This window comes from Cinclus cinclus, chromosome 20, assembly GCF_963662255.1.
Source record: "Cinclus cinclus chromosome 20, bCinCin1.1, whole genome shotgun sequence".
NCBI classification, from domain to species: domain Eukaryota; kingdom Metazoa; phylum Chordata; class Aves; order Passeriformes; family Cinclidae; genus Cinclus; species Cinclus cinclus.
The window spans coordinates 1,216,278-1,228,343 of NC_085065.1; positions in this window are offsets into that span (position 1 = coordinate 1,216,278).

Genomic DNA, 12,066 nt, shown 5'->3' on the forward strand with positions numbered 1-12,066 from the left:
AAAAGGTCCCACTCTAGGACCGGAAAAGATCTCTGCTCCCACCCCCAAAGCCTGCAGTGAAGTGCTGGATGTGACAGAGGTGTTTTTGCAGAGGGATGAGTGTGGATTTAAAGCATTATAGACTCTTCTTCTCATTCTCCAGTTCAGCCTGTCCAAATTACGGGTGCAAAGTTCCTCTCCCTGCCACAGGCACACACAGAGGAACTCCTGCCCTCTTGGCTGCATCCTCCATCGGCTTCCTGAGTGCCGGTGCTGAGCTCCCAGCTTCTCCACTGCCCACCTCTCCTGCCCTCCATCTCATCCATCCTTTCTCCTTTGGGCTTTCTCAGCATCCATCTCTCCCAGGGCCGCAGGAGCATCTCCCCGGGAGCTCCTTCAGCACATCTTGTTGGAGCAGCACCGTGGTAATTCCTGTTCTCCCTGACCAGGTACAATAAATCCTGGCGCTCTGAACCTATCTCAGAGCTCCTGCTGGAAAGCTGAGGCACATTCCCGGTGGCCTTGGCACTCCTGCCTATCTGTCTGGACCATTGAACCCCAGTCCTAAGTCTCCACATGCTGCTGTAAATCTCATTTGAGCACATACCCCTCCCTCATTCCCACTCCCCGTTTGATCAGCATTTTGCAATGGGGAATGAAGCAAAGCAAAGCTTGGTGGAGGGTAAATTTGATCCCTCCCCATGACAAAGCAAGAGAAACCACAGACTCTGGCTTGAGAACAGTGTGGAGAAGACAGGAGAAAGTTACAGGCACGTGGGATGGAATAAATCCAAAAAATTGCCAGAATATTTGTAAATAAAATAATAACCAGTGAAGTGAAATAAGCTGACATGTGAAATGTGCATGTTGATTAAAACAGCCCTGGAGACCATTAAATGACAAAATCACTGTTGATGCCAACAAAACCCCAACCGTAGCCCTGATGCATATTCATAACATCGGGACAAGTTCCCGGCCGCGCTAACGAGGCGCTGGGCTTGGGAACAGCTCACATGGAGCCACGGGGAGACTGCTCGGTGCCTGACAAATTTGGGAAGGCTACAAGCATTGAAATCTCTCTTTGTGACTTAACAAACATGGAAGTAAGGGAATGCCATACCTCTTGTTATGGAAATAGCGCACAGGGCTGAGGATATATGATAAGTCTAGGAGAGAATTACAAACATTCAGGACTGATCCCTTTGAAATCTCTGGGAGTTTTGCCATTTATTTCAATGGGGGCTTTACCAAGTCCTTACAATGGATGTAGTCATTTATCTGCAGGCATTGATGCAGTTCCCTTTGCCTTGGCAGCCATGCTCCTCACAGATACCTGGAAAAGGGGATCATGCTCCTGTGGGGCAAAAACCGAGTGCTATCATCCCCTGAGCGAATGGGGGAGTGCAGAGGTGGCTCACACTGACAGGTGGAGGGAGGGACATCACATGGCTCCCCACCTGCTCTGCTCAGCCATCCCTTTCCACCCTGGGCAGCTCCGTGTCCTCCAGCCAGAGCGTCCAAGGGACATCACAGCCACCAGGCAGGAGCTTGGTGTCTCCTCCAAAGGGCTTGAGGGCCTTTGAGAATTTCATCCCAAACTAAGCAAAGAGAGGGCAATGGGTTTGAGGCTGTGTAAGGGCATGGAGGTGAATGTTGAAGAGCTTCAAAGAGACAAGATCTCTGAAAGGCTCCTCTTAGTCAGGTCCCCTCTGAGGGCAGGGGGCTACCGTCCTTCGGCACTGGGGTTTTTGTTGCAGCTGACCGAAAATTAAGTAAATTCCTCCCTGCACAGCCTGTGCCAAGGTCCTGGTGCCTCCCATCTGACAGCAAAATCCCAAATGGAGGGACAGTTGCGCTTTACTCCATGTACCGAGACATGAAAAGCCAAAAGCTCAACCAGAGCAGCTGGGTGCTGCTGTCCAGAGCCTTGTCCTAACAACCACCTCCACTCCAGGAAAGACACCACTAACCTGTTTTCAGGGGTAACTTTGTGGGTCCTCCACAACAACCTGGCCTTACAACACTGCTGTTTGTACCCTTGCAAAGCTCAGTCCCTGCTATTTCATAATCAAATATGTTATATGACTTCCTTCCAAAGCCCTCATTGCAAGATTTGTATCTACTCTACTTCTACGATTGCTTGACATGTTTAAGGTGCCCAGTTATTTACTAACAAAGGGGAACCAGTAAATTACAGAATTACACTGGATATTAAATGAACTTGTCCTAAAAATCTTGCTCTATTGCTTAGGTTAAGGTTGGTATCTCCAAGTACAGCTCTGCTGTGGAGAAAGGCACTAGAGCAGCAGACGGTTACTTGGGGATTATCTTAATTGCAATTACTACCTCTGACTAATCTGACTACTACTGGTGATTTGTTCAGCCAGACGCCTCTTTTTCCCTTTATGGCTGATTGAAAGACACCCAGGAAGAGGAAAGAATAAATCATTGGGGATGGAGGGAATAAAAAATAGCCATAAATCTGTCCTGTCACTTTAAGAAGGAGCAAGTGGGCGGAAAAGCATTTAGGAAGTGGATTTATTCTGCCTGTATTTTCCACCTCGGGAAGTCAGAGCTCCCAGTGGGGCAGACAAGAAGATGGAGAAAAAAGAGCCGAGGACTCACAGCAGAAGCTGCTGATGTGAATGACAGTTTGCTGGTGGGAATAAAATGTTTCTTGTTTGTTCCAAGACGGAGATAACAGAGTCAAGGGGTCAAGTGGTGTGGGAATGTGAAAGCCCTGTGGGTAGTGTAGCATGATAAAAAATGAGGTATCCAGGCACGGGACATCACTGCCACAATAGACCAACTGGCAATTCAGAAAGAGCTCAGATCTTGTCTGTATTTAAATATTGACTGATAATCTCACTCCATTACTTCGCTGTCCAAAAGGTATGCTGATACCCCCAGCTCACTGTGGTAACCTGAGGGGCACGTCCTGTGTGTGATGAAGAACTAATTGGTGTGGGGGTAGACTTGTTCTTTCTCATCCATCAATCTTTTAGTCACATGCACAATTAATGGAGCTATTTAGTGCCCGGGACTGACCAGCACACAGGAACTGACCCAAAACCTGCAGAGTCCTGTATGGCAGCAAGGGGAGATACAGGACCAGTGGGGAGGGTTGCTCAGGGCTCTCCTGGCTTGGCCTGAGGCTGTGAACATGGGAAACCCATGGAGAATCCATGTCCAGTAACATCCCTCCCTACCCTGCATTTGGGCATTGGGTTGCACTGACAGAAAAGTGGAGCCAAGCTGGATCCCATCAGAGTGGAGGATGGGGAGAGGAGGGTGAAACCAGCCAGGAGCTGTGGGATCTATGGCAGGGAGAAAGTTATATAAAAATAAACCCTGTGGGGGTTCTTTACTTACATTTTTTCCCTTTTCACCTGACTCAGTTTGTTGAGCAGGACTCCACCAAAACTGCTTCCTCCTCTCCATGCCTTTCCAAACACAGGGAAATTTCCAGTTCTGAATTACTGCTCTGGCATGACATGGAGAAGCCCATGAGTCCCAGTCACCCAGCAGGAGCAGAAATGTCTCCAGGATCCCACGTGCCTCTGCTTTACTGTCTTGCAAAGTGCTGCAGATGCTGATCAATATTAATCACTTCTGGTGTCTGGGATTATCAGAATTGCTGCCACAGGCTGGGATCTGCCACTGCATTAGGCAAACAGGGCAGAGAGAGAGGTATGGAGAGCTGGGTCTTCCAGGGAGATGTTAGTGAATACCATGTCCTTTTCCATGGGATAGCAAGGACCACCCCTCAGGGAAAGGAGGAGAAAATCTCTTTACGGGGCCTGTAGCACAGTGGTGAGTAGCACCTTCACCTGCATGGGCTTCTTCTCATGTCATGCTGGATCTGCAGGAGAGGATCACTGCATTCCACAGCAGGGAAACTGAGGCATGGATGTGTTAAATTGCTGAAGTCACAGTGAAAATCAGAGGGGAAAACTCAGGAGCTGAGCCTGCCTTCCCTCCTCTTTCTTTTCCAGTTCACATCTCCCCCGCCCCCCCCCCCCCCCCCCCCCCCCCCCCCCGTGGCTATGGATTAATTTGCACCACTGTGATGGGTCTCTAAATTGTGCACATTTACTTAATGGAGAAACCAGTTCTCCTGAATGCAGACACAAAGTCACTTGGAGATGCTCTCAGAAAAGCCACTAAACCCACACCAGTATTCTTCCAGGTGGCTGGCAACCCTCCCACCACAATGTGTCAGCAACAGAGTGATCAGCTGCCCCATGTAATTTTTAGGGCTTGCTGTGTTCACCAGAATGGAAAACATGAGGCTGGTGCCAAGACTGGTGTTTAAATAAGGTGTCTCCTGCCATCAGACATCTATCCAGCTGTGGCTGTGCTGTGCTCTCTGTAAACTACAGAAGCTTCCCTGATTTATTGTTGCCAGATTAACAGCATGGGAATGTTATCTGTTTAATCCTCAGTGGTATGGAACCAGAAGTGAATGTGGAGGCCAACGAAGCAAACTTGGACCACAAACCCTGCTCCAACAGCACATTTTTATTGAAAGAAGTGGGATGTGCCCTCAGCTGCCTTCCCTGGCCTGTCTCAGTAGGAACTACTGGGCAGTGCTGACCATGTAGAAGAGGAAAACAGCAAGAAGAAGAAGAAGAAGAAGAAGAAGAAGAAGAAGAAGAAGAAGAAGAAGAAGAAGAAGAAGAAGAAGAAGAAGAAGAAGAAGAAGAAGAAGAAGAAGAAGAAGAAGAAAGGGAAAAAGTCAAGGTGTCAGTCAGGTGGGCATAGCATTGCAAGCAAAAAAATGTGGACCAATTTCCTTTCCAGGTAGTGAGGAGAAGGAAGGATAAAGGAAGCATAAACTTGGGGCACTACCAAATTCAGTGTATGTTCTGTGCTTCTTCCACCTTCCAGAGAGAAAAGGAGTGGGAGCAACCCACAGCTGTACCACAAGTCCTGTGGTATCCTAGAGGTATCAAGTGTCAACTTTTACTTACAAAGCACAGCAACTCCTTTTAAATCTGCAGCCACACTGTAAAATACATTCCCTGTCTCCAGAGATGTCCCTGGAGACCAAAGGCAGGGGAGAAGTGAAGGAGAGGGGTTTTGCTTACAGTCACACATCAACTCTGCCCAGGCCAGCGCCTCCATCACGTGGTCTCCTGATCCAGCGGGTCATTCCCTCTTCTGAGGGGACTTTGCAGCAAGTCACCTCCTCAGCCTGCTCTGTTCTTGCCAACCAGAGTGCCAAGCTCATGTCCTGCCCTGCAAACCCATCTCAGCATCTCCTGTGATTCCTGCTGCTCCCATGCTAGAATGGGCCACAAGAACACTCCTTATGTAAAAATACTTCTTACCCAGAGAAGACAAAAAGGGAAGACCTAGTCCTGCCTTCCCATCTCCCACATGGATCAACAGCCTGAGCTTCAGACAGCACGAGTGCAGTTACCTGGAAGCTCATGGAAGCTGATGGAAGCCCCAACAGTTGGAGGGGCTTGAGGAGACCAAACATTCCAACAAGGAGGGAAAAGGCAAATGATGCTTGGGCTGCAAGGGCAGTTGGGATAAGGACACAAACATGTCGACAAACACTTTGGATAATGAACACCAGGGGAAGCCCAGGGATTGCCAGGAAACCAGGGCTTCCACACATGCCTCAGCTTACCAAAACTCCTGAACTTCCTTGTGGTTTTCACTTCAACCCATGAAAAAATCCACAAGGGAAATCTCACATGTGCCTTGGCTGTGGTGGGACTCTGACCTTGGCATTGCCATGTGCTCCCCACAGCCAGGGAGGGACACAGGGGGATGCTGGGGCTGCACTGTTCAGGTTTGGCAGCAGATCTGGCACAGAACACAAATTTCCCACATTTGTGACCCCACAGTTATGCCAAAACAGCTGTTTTGGGGTCTGTGTTGAAAACGGATCTGACTTAAAAATAACTCTCTTCTCTTCTTCTGTTCTGCTGGTTATAGCCCTGAATCCACCCAGTGCCCTGCTCTAAACCTGTCCAACCTGGCCTTGGGCACTGCCAGGGATCCAGGGGCAGCAACAGCTGCTCTGGGCACCCTGTGCCAGGGCCTGCCCACCCTGCCAGGGAACAATTCCTGCCCAATATCCCACCTAACCCTGCCCTCTGTGAGAAGCCATTTCCCCTGTTCCTGTCTCTCCATGCCTTGTCCCCAGTCCTTCTCCAGCTCTCCTGGAGCCCCTTTAGGCCCTGGAAAGGGCTCTGAGCTCTCCCTGGAACCTTCTGGTCCCCAGGGGAACATTCCCAACTCTCCCAGCCTGGCTCTGGAGCATGTCTGTGGCCTCCTCTGGACTGGCTCCTGCTGCTCTACATCCTGCCCATGTTGGAGGCCCCCGGGGGTGGACACAGTGGCCATGGGCCTTTGCTTCCAGTTCACCCACCTACACGATCCTGTTTCAGTCTTTTCTTACTTTGTGTTGCAGCTGCAATAGTCAAGGATGGACACGATGAACAGAACTATAACCATTGACTCAATGCCGACTCTCGAAGTTGGAGGGATGCTGCCTGAGCCCTCAGGGTGTTGCTGGAATAGTAGGTCATGATGAAGCCTCAAGATGAGGTAAAACTTAATTAAAAGAATCTCTCTCCATAGGAGAGCCTGATCCAGAGTTTGTTTGAGGAATAAATAACCTTTACATCCAGGTTGCTAGTAAGAATTTATCTCCAGCTGGGAGTGATGGAAAGTCAATGTCTACTGGCCAGAGGCTACTCAGCCTCCATCCTCAGAGATTTTAAAGTCTAAGCTGGATAAAGCTGTCAGTAATCAGGTCTGACCTTGGAGCTGGCCCTGACCAAAGACCAGAGACCAGAGACCAGAGACCTTCTAAAAATCCTTTCATCCTGAATGATCCTCAGATCCTAATGCCAACATTTTCCCAAGTTACCAAAGAATGACATTGGCCTCTTCAAAACGGAAGTAAGCACGTGAGACAGATGGACATTTTCCAACCTAATACTTCTCAAAATAAAAACTATGGCAATTTTTTGAAAGAGTGGAAACAATATCAGGGACAAGGCCCAGCAACAGCTATTGGTGCCCTAGAAAGAAATCAGGAGCAGGTTCACCTGGGCTGGCAGGTCCTTGTAGATCCTCCTGGCTCAGAGATAACAGTGCTGGGCATCAGGCTCAGCTGTCTCTGTCAATATTGATTTTAACATTTTAATTGTGCAGGGCCATGCATGAGGCTGGCAGAAGGCTCAGCTGTCATTTTACTTGTGCAGCAGCAGCTGGGGACACTTGGTTCAAACATGGTTCAAACATGGTTCAAACCCAGTTCAGTCCTGGTTGAAGCCCCAGCCAGCTCCAGCCTTTTCAGAAAGGTGGCTGTTTCCTGGCAGGGATTCCGTGGGAGATGTGACCCTTCTGAGCACTGCCCTGCAGAGGGGGTATCTCTGTGTGGTGGCTGGAATTACCCCAGGGACATGAAAACCTGCCCAGCCCATGTGGGCTGAGCTCAGAGCCAGCAGTGATGCACTCAGGTCACTGATGGAAGAGTTCCATGTCCTGTAGCAGCCAGAGTGACAACATTCCCATGAAACATCTGACCAACAGAAGTAAACAAACCAAAACTCCCATTATTAACAGAGAACAGCAGTGCTGGGCTTCAATAATTGATGCACCAAAAGCATATAAAAGAATTCCAGCGATACATTATTAAAACCAGCTATTTGTAAGGTGCTGTGAAAACAAATGTAGAGAGGGGAGCTGAGAGGGAGCCTGAGGAAAACAATGGTGAAAAAGGAAAAGCAAAGGCTGCAAAGATGCTGCAGCCTGTCCCACACCCCGTATGCAGCCTGGGGTCTCACCTGAAGGACACCCAAACCCACATCTAGTGAATGTGGGGATGGGCCCTCAACATGGCACAAGCAAAAGCTCTGTCTTGATTCAGACAAATAAATTTAACCTTCCTACATATTCAGGAAAGGGGGGTGTGACTTCTCCCTCGCCACTGACTGATGAGAGAACTTGGGGGTTATTTTGCCTTTTACTTTACCTCTTAACTTAAGGGGGAGGGGGCTGAATTCAGACTTCTGATCCAGCTTTTTTGATGTTTACTTGCTAAGTCCCCAAATGAACACCCACCTTTCATAAAGCCCACCAAAACCACGAGGGTGTGACTCTGGGGACAGCTGGAGGACATACATGGCAAGTCCTGAAGAAAGTCAGGAACATTGGAGGTGCTTCTGGGATTTTCCACTGAAGGATCTCTCTGTCAAAAGGCAGATTAATTTATGTCAAAACAATTTGTGGAAAGGAGTTGGTTTTTACAAATTTCTTCTTCTCAAACCTCTGTCAAAGAAAATTTTGCAGTCATCTTTCTGACATGCTCAGGTTAAAATATCTGGCTTTTTAGGGCCAAACCAAGTTTTCCACTCTAACAGAGTCTCCATTGGACAAGTGATGTCATATGAAACCAGCTACAAAGACCTCGTTCAGGGAACTTTCTGGCCCTGGACGGACTAATGGGGATAAGGGCACAGAGAGATATTTTGTGTTGAAAAAATAAGCCCTTTCTTCCTTGAAAGTTGGCTGCATCATTTATTTAAGCATAGTCAATATTTAATGGAGTGCTAACATGCACATTAAATGTATTATGAGTACTCTTGGCCTGATGTCCTGAGTTGCACAGCAGCAGGAACAGCTCTGGAGTAATCCATGGCAGCAGTTACATCAACTCTGTGCTGCTATAGTTGGGAAATCTCTTAGGACCATTCTGAAACACTTGTCTCAAGAGCAGGCACGTTGGGCTCAGCAGCAGTAGAGGTGCCAGCAGAGCTGCCCTGACCAGCACGTTGAGCCTATGGGATGGGATCCATGGGCACGGGGTGACCGTGTGCTTCAACAGCAGCACCTGGCTGAGGCAACCTGCCCCTGGGCACTCACCTCTGCACAGCCCCTGGCCACCATCGTGGGCTTCCCAGACCAGGGACTGGGCTGCTGAGAACACACTTTGTATGATGTGTGGAGGGGAGGGGGAGAGGGCTTTCTTTAGCCCTTGCTTTGGCTCCCTGTAACCTCACTGAAGGGCAGTCGAGGAGGATTAGGCAAAACCACACTGTGGGCTGATGAGCAGGGGCTGCAGCTCAACACCTCCCAGAATCTTCCTGCCTGCACACCTCTGTCCTCTCTGCTGTGCTTCCCATGACTGCTCATTTCCACTGCACTGGGACTCTATGACAAGGAGCTGTTTTCTTCTCCAGTTGTTTCCTGCTGTGCCAAGGCTGATGCACATCCCTGCTCTGCCTTTACTGGGAATTTTTTCCTCCTGTCCCTCTTGGAAAGGTGTGTTTTGTTGACTGAGCAGGAATCAGAGCATTCAGCCTTATGGCTGCTTGCAGGGATACTCAGACATTGCTTATGAGAGATGGGAGTGAGGCAAGAACTGCTGAGAGTCCGGGAGGGATTTCAGGTATTTTGCACCACCTGCTTCACTGCAAATACACGGATGCGCTACCTGCAGCCAGCTCCTTTGTGCTGTATACAAGCCCAGGAACAGGACAAGATGTTAACACTCAGCCAGCAGGTTTGGAAAAGATTTGGCCTTTCAGCCATGCTTTGGGCACATCTCCTTTGAACAGACCTGACATCACCCCCTTTAGCACCCTTCCACCCAAGGAGCCAGCATCTTTCTGCCTTGGAAGATGTTTAGATGTCACATGTGTATCAGCAGCTGGGGGACTCCCACGGAGAAGTTTGCTGAGTGCGAGCGTGCAAAGTCCTTGGGAAACCAGGGAAGTGACCACAGGAATTGGTGAGCCTCAGAGGCACTGGGAACATCCCGGCTGCTGTCGTTGGAAACTCCTCTCTCCTCTCATGCCTCAGATCAGTGGAAGGGTCGAGATCCGCTGACTTCCCTGTGGACATCCAGCCGGTGACACCTAAATATTTTCCTCCTCCAGGAGACAAAGGGAAGGAGGGCAGCCTGGCTCTTGTCAAGTGTGGAGCTGACAGCTTTACAGCCTCGCTGGGGAGAGGAGCTGAAAGAAAGACCGTTAGATTTAATCTATGCTGACAGGGGTGGGTGATGGGTATTTTTATAGTGGAGGAAATGTATCGAACAGGGGAAATTAGACCAGAAGATGATAAGGATCTGAGCCTGACACAGCCAATTAATAGATGTTTACAAGTTATTAAAGCCGATAGATCAAAGCAAATGCACTCCTTTTACCTCATGCCTTTGGATTGTTTGGAAGAGCCCCAACTGGTGGTGACTTGCTTGTCCCCAGACTCAGGGCCTTCTCCAGCCTGTAGCAGTGCAAACTTCTGCTGCAGCCAAATGCTCTCAACAACTGCAGTGCCTCAGCACAGCATTTGAGAGTGATCAGGGAAGCCCCAAACAGCTCTAGACTCAGTGTTTGGGTAAACAGGGACATATTTCCTCTTCATTTGTTCTCTGCCCTGCACATCTCCCTGAACCCAAAAAGTCAACAGAGAAAATATACAAGGTGTGTGGTGCAGAGGGAGAGATCCTGGTACCCAAACGTAACACCCAGCAGGTCTTCCATGAAAAGCCCTTGGATCTGGGCCTCCCACAGATCCTATGGCATATCTGTTGGAGGATGCTTGGCAGGAAAGAAGTGTGCTGCAGTACTGAAGGCACTGCCATGTTGCTCCTTGCGAACGTGCATCCCTTGTACTCCAGCAGGAAGCTCGGCCCAGGAATATCTGCCCAAGGTAAGTGAAAGCTGGGGCAATGAGAAGGACTGAATGGCTAAACTCCTTCCCTGAGTGTGCCTGCACTGCTAGGGGACTGTGCCAGCTCCAGTATAAACAACAGCAAGGTCTTTGCATGGAAAAATTCTCCATCACCAAAGGCAGTTGCCCAGGTGACCCAGCTCTGGGAGTGGCACAGGCACAGCATCATGCCCTGCCCTTGCCCCTACCTGCTCTTCTGCAGGTTCTTCTTCCTTCACGCACAAATGGCACAGCCAGCAGAGCCCCAGAATACTTGTTTGAACTTAAGCAACTGGAGGGTTGTTTGGGATAACTCCCTTTATACAAACTGGCATGGATGCACATGGTTCAGCTGCTTCCAGACACAAAGAATCCAACACCGAGTTCATTGAGGTGAAGGGAGAAGACATTAAGGTCACTTTAGGCTACTCTCCTGCCAGGGCCACACACTTGGCTCCAATGTGGCCAAAACCTCTAGCACGTGCCTACATGAGCACATGAGGTGTCACTCATCTCACCCTGGAGTTCAGCCTATCCCTTTTTGCCACCTCCACCATCTGGGTGCAGCCCAGACACCTGGACTACACTAAGCTGGACGTACAGCTTGGAAAAAGTATGGTGTGAATCAATAGTCTAAGCTTAGCAATACAACTGGGCTAGTGTGCTTTACATTGCTTCCAAGTGCTCAATTCCTTGGAAACTGTATTTCCCATAAGCTCAGGTAATATTTTCCAGGGTGCTCAGTGACTTAACAACTTACATCTCATAGACTTACACTAAAATTTGGGCTTCAGCACCCAGGTCCAACCAAAAACATGTGTGCAGTACTAGTGTGAGCTCCTGAGTTCCAGCTAGGACCTGAAACTTATGGCTGGATCTGTTCTGAAGCATCTAAGTTACTTAGGAAAGTCAGGCTTTGGCTGCTAAGTCACCTTGAGGCTTTATTTATATTTAACCTTGACCAAGTCTGTGGCCTGCCCACAGGTTCTCCTCCATGTGAGAATCCTCAGCAGCATCAACATTTATTTTTTAAATCCAATCCTTGGACAAGGCACAAACCCAGATTCCGGAACACTACAAATGCTAAAGTTCTGCTAACACTTTCCATAGAGGAGAGGTGTTAACCCCAGGACCCTGGTCAGGTTCCAATTCAAGCAATTGCATTCAGCCTCTAACACTCCAAACTCCCTCTCCAGTTTCTCTTTCATTGTATTTTGTCCCTCTTTGCTTTGCCTAAGTCCTGTGATTTTATTAGATCTCTCCTGTTCGTTTACAAATTTATTCCAGCTCCAACAGTGGCAGAAGCAGGAGGACTTGCTTTCTTCCTGCTCCAGAAAAATAAATACAGAAATATAGTTTTTCCTGTTCATTTAATCTTTTGATTGGCTCAGATTTTACATTTTC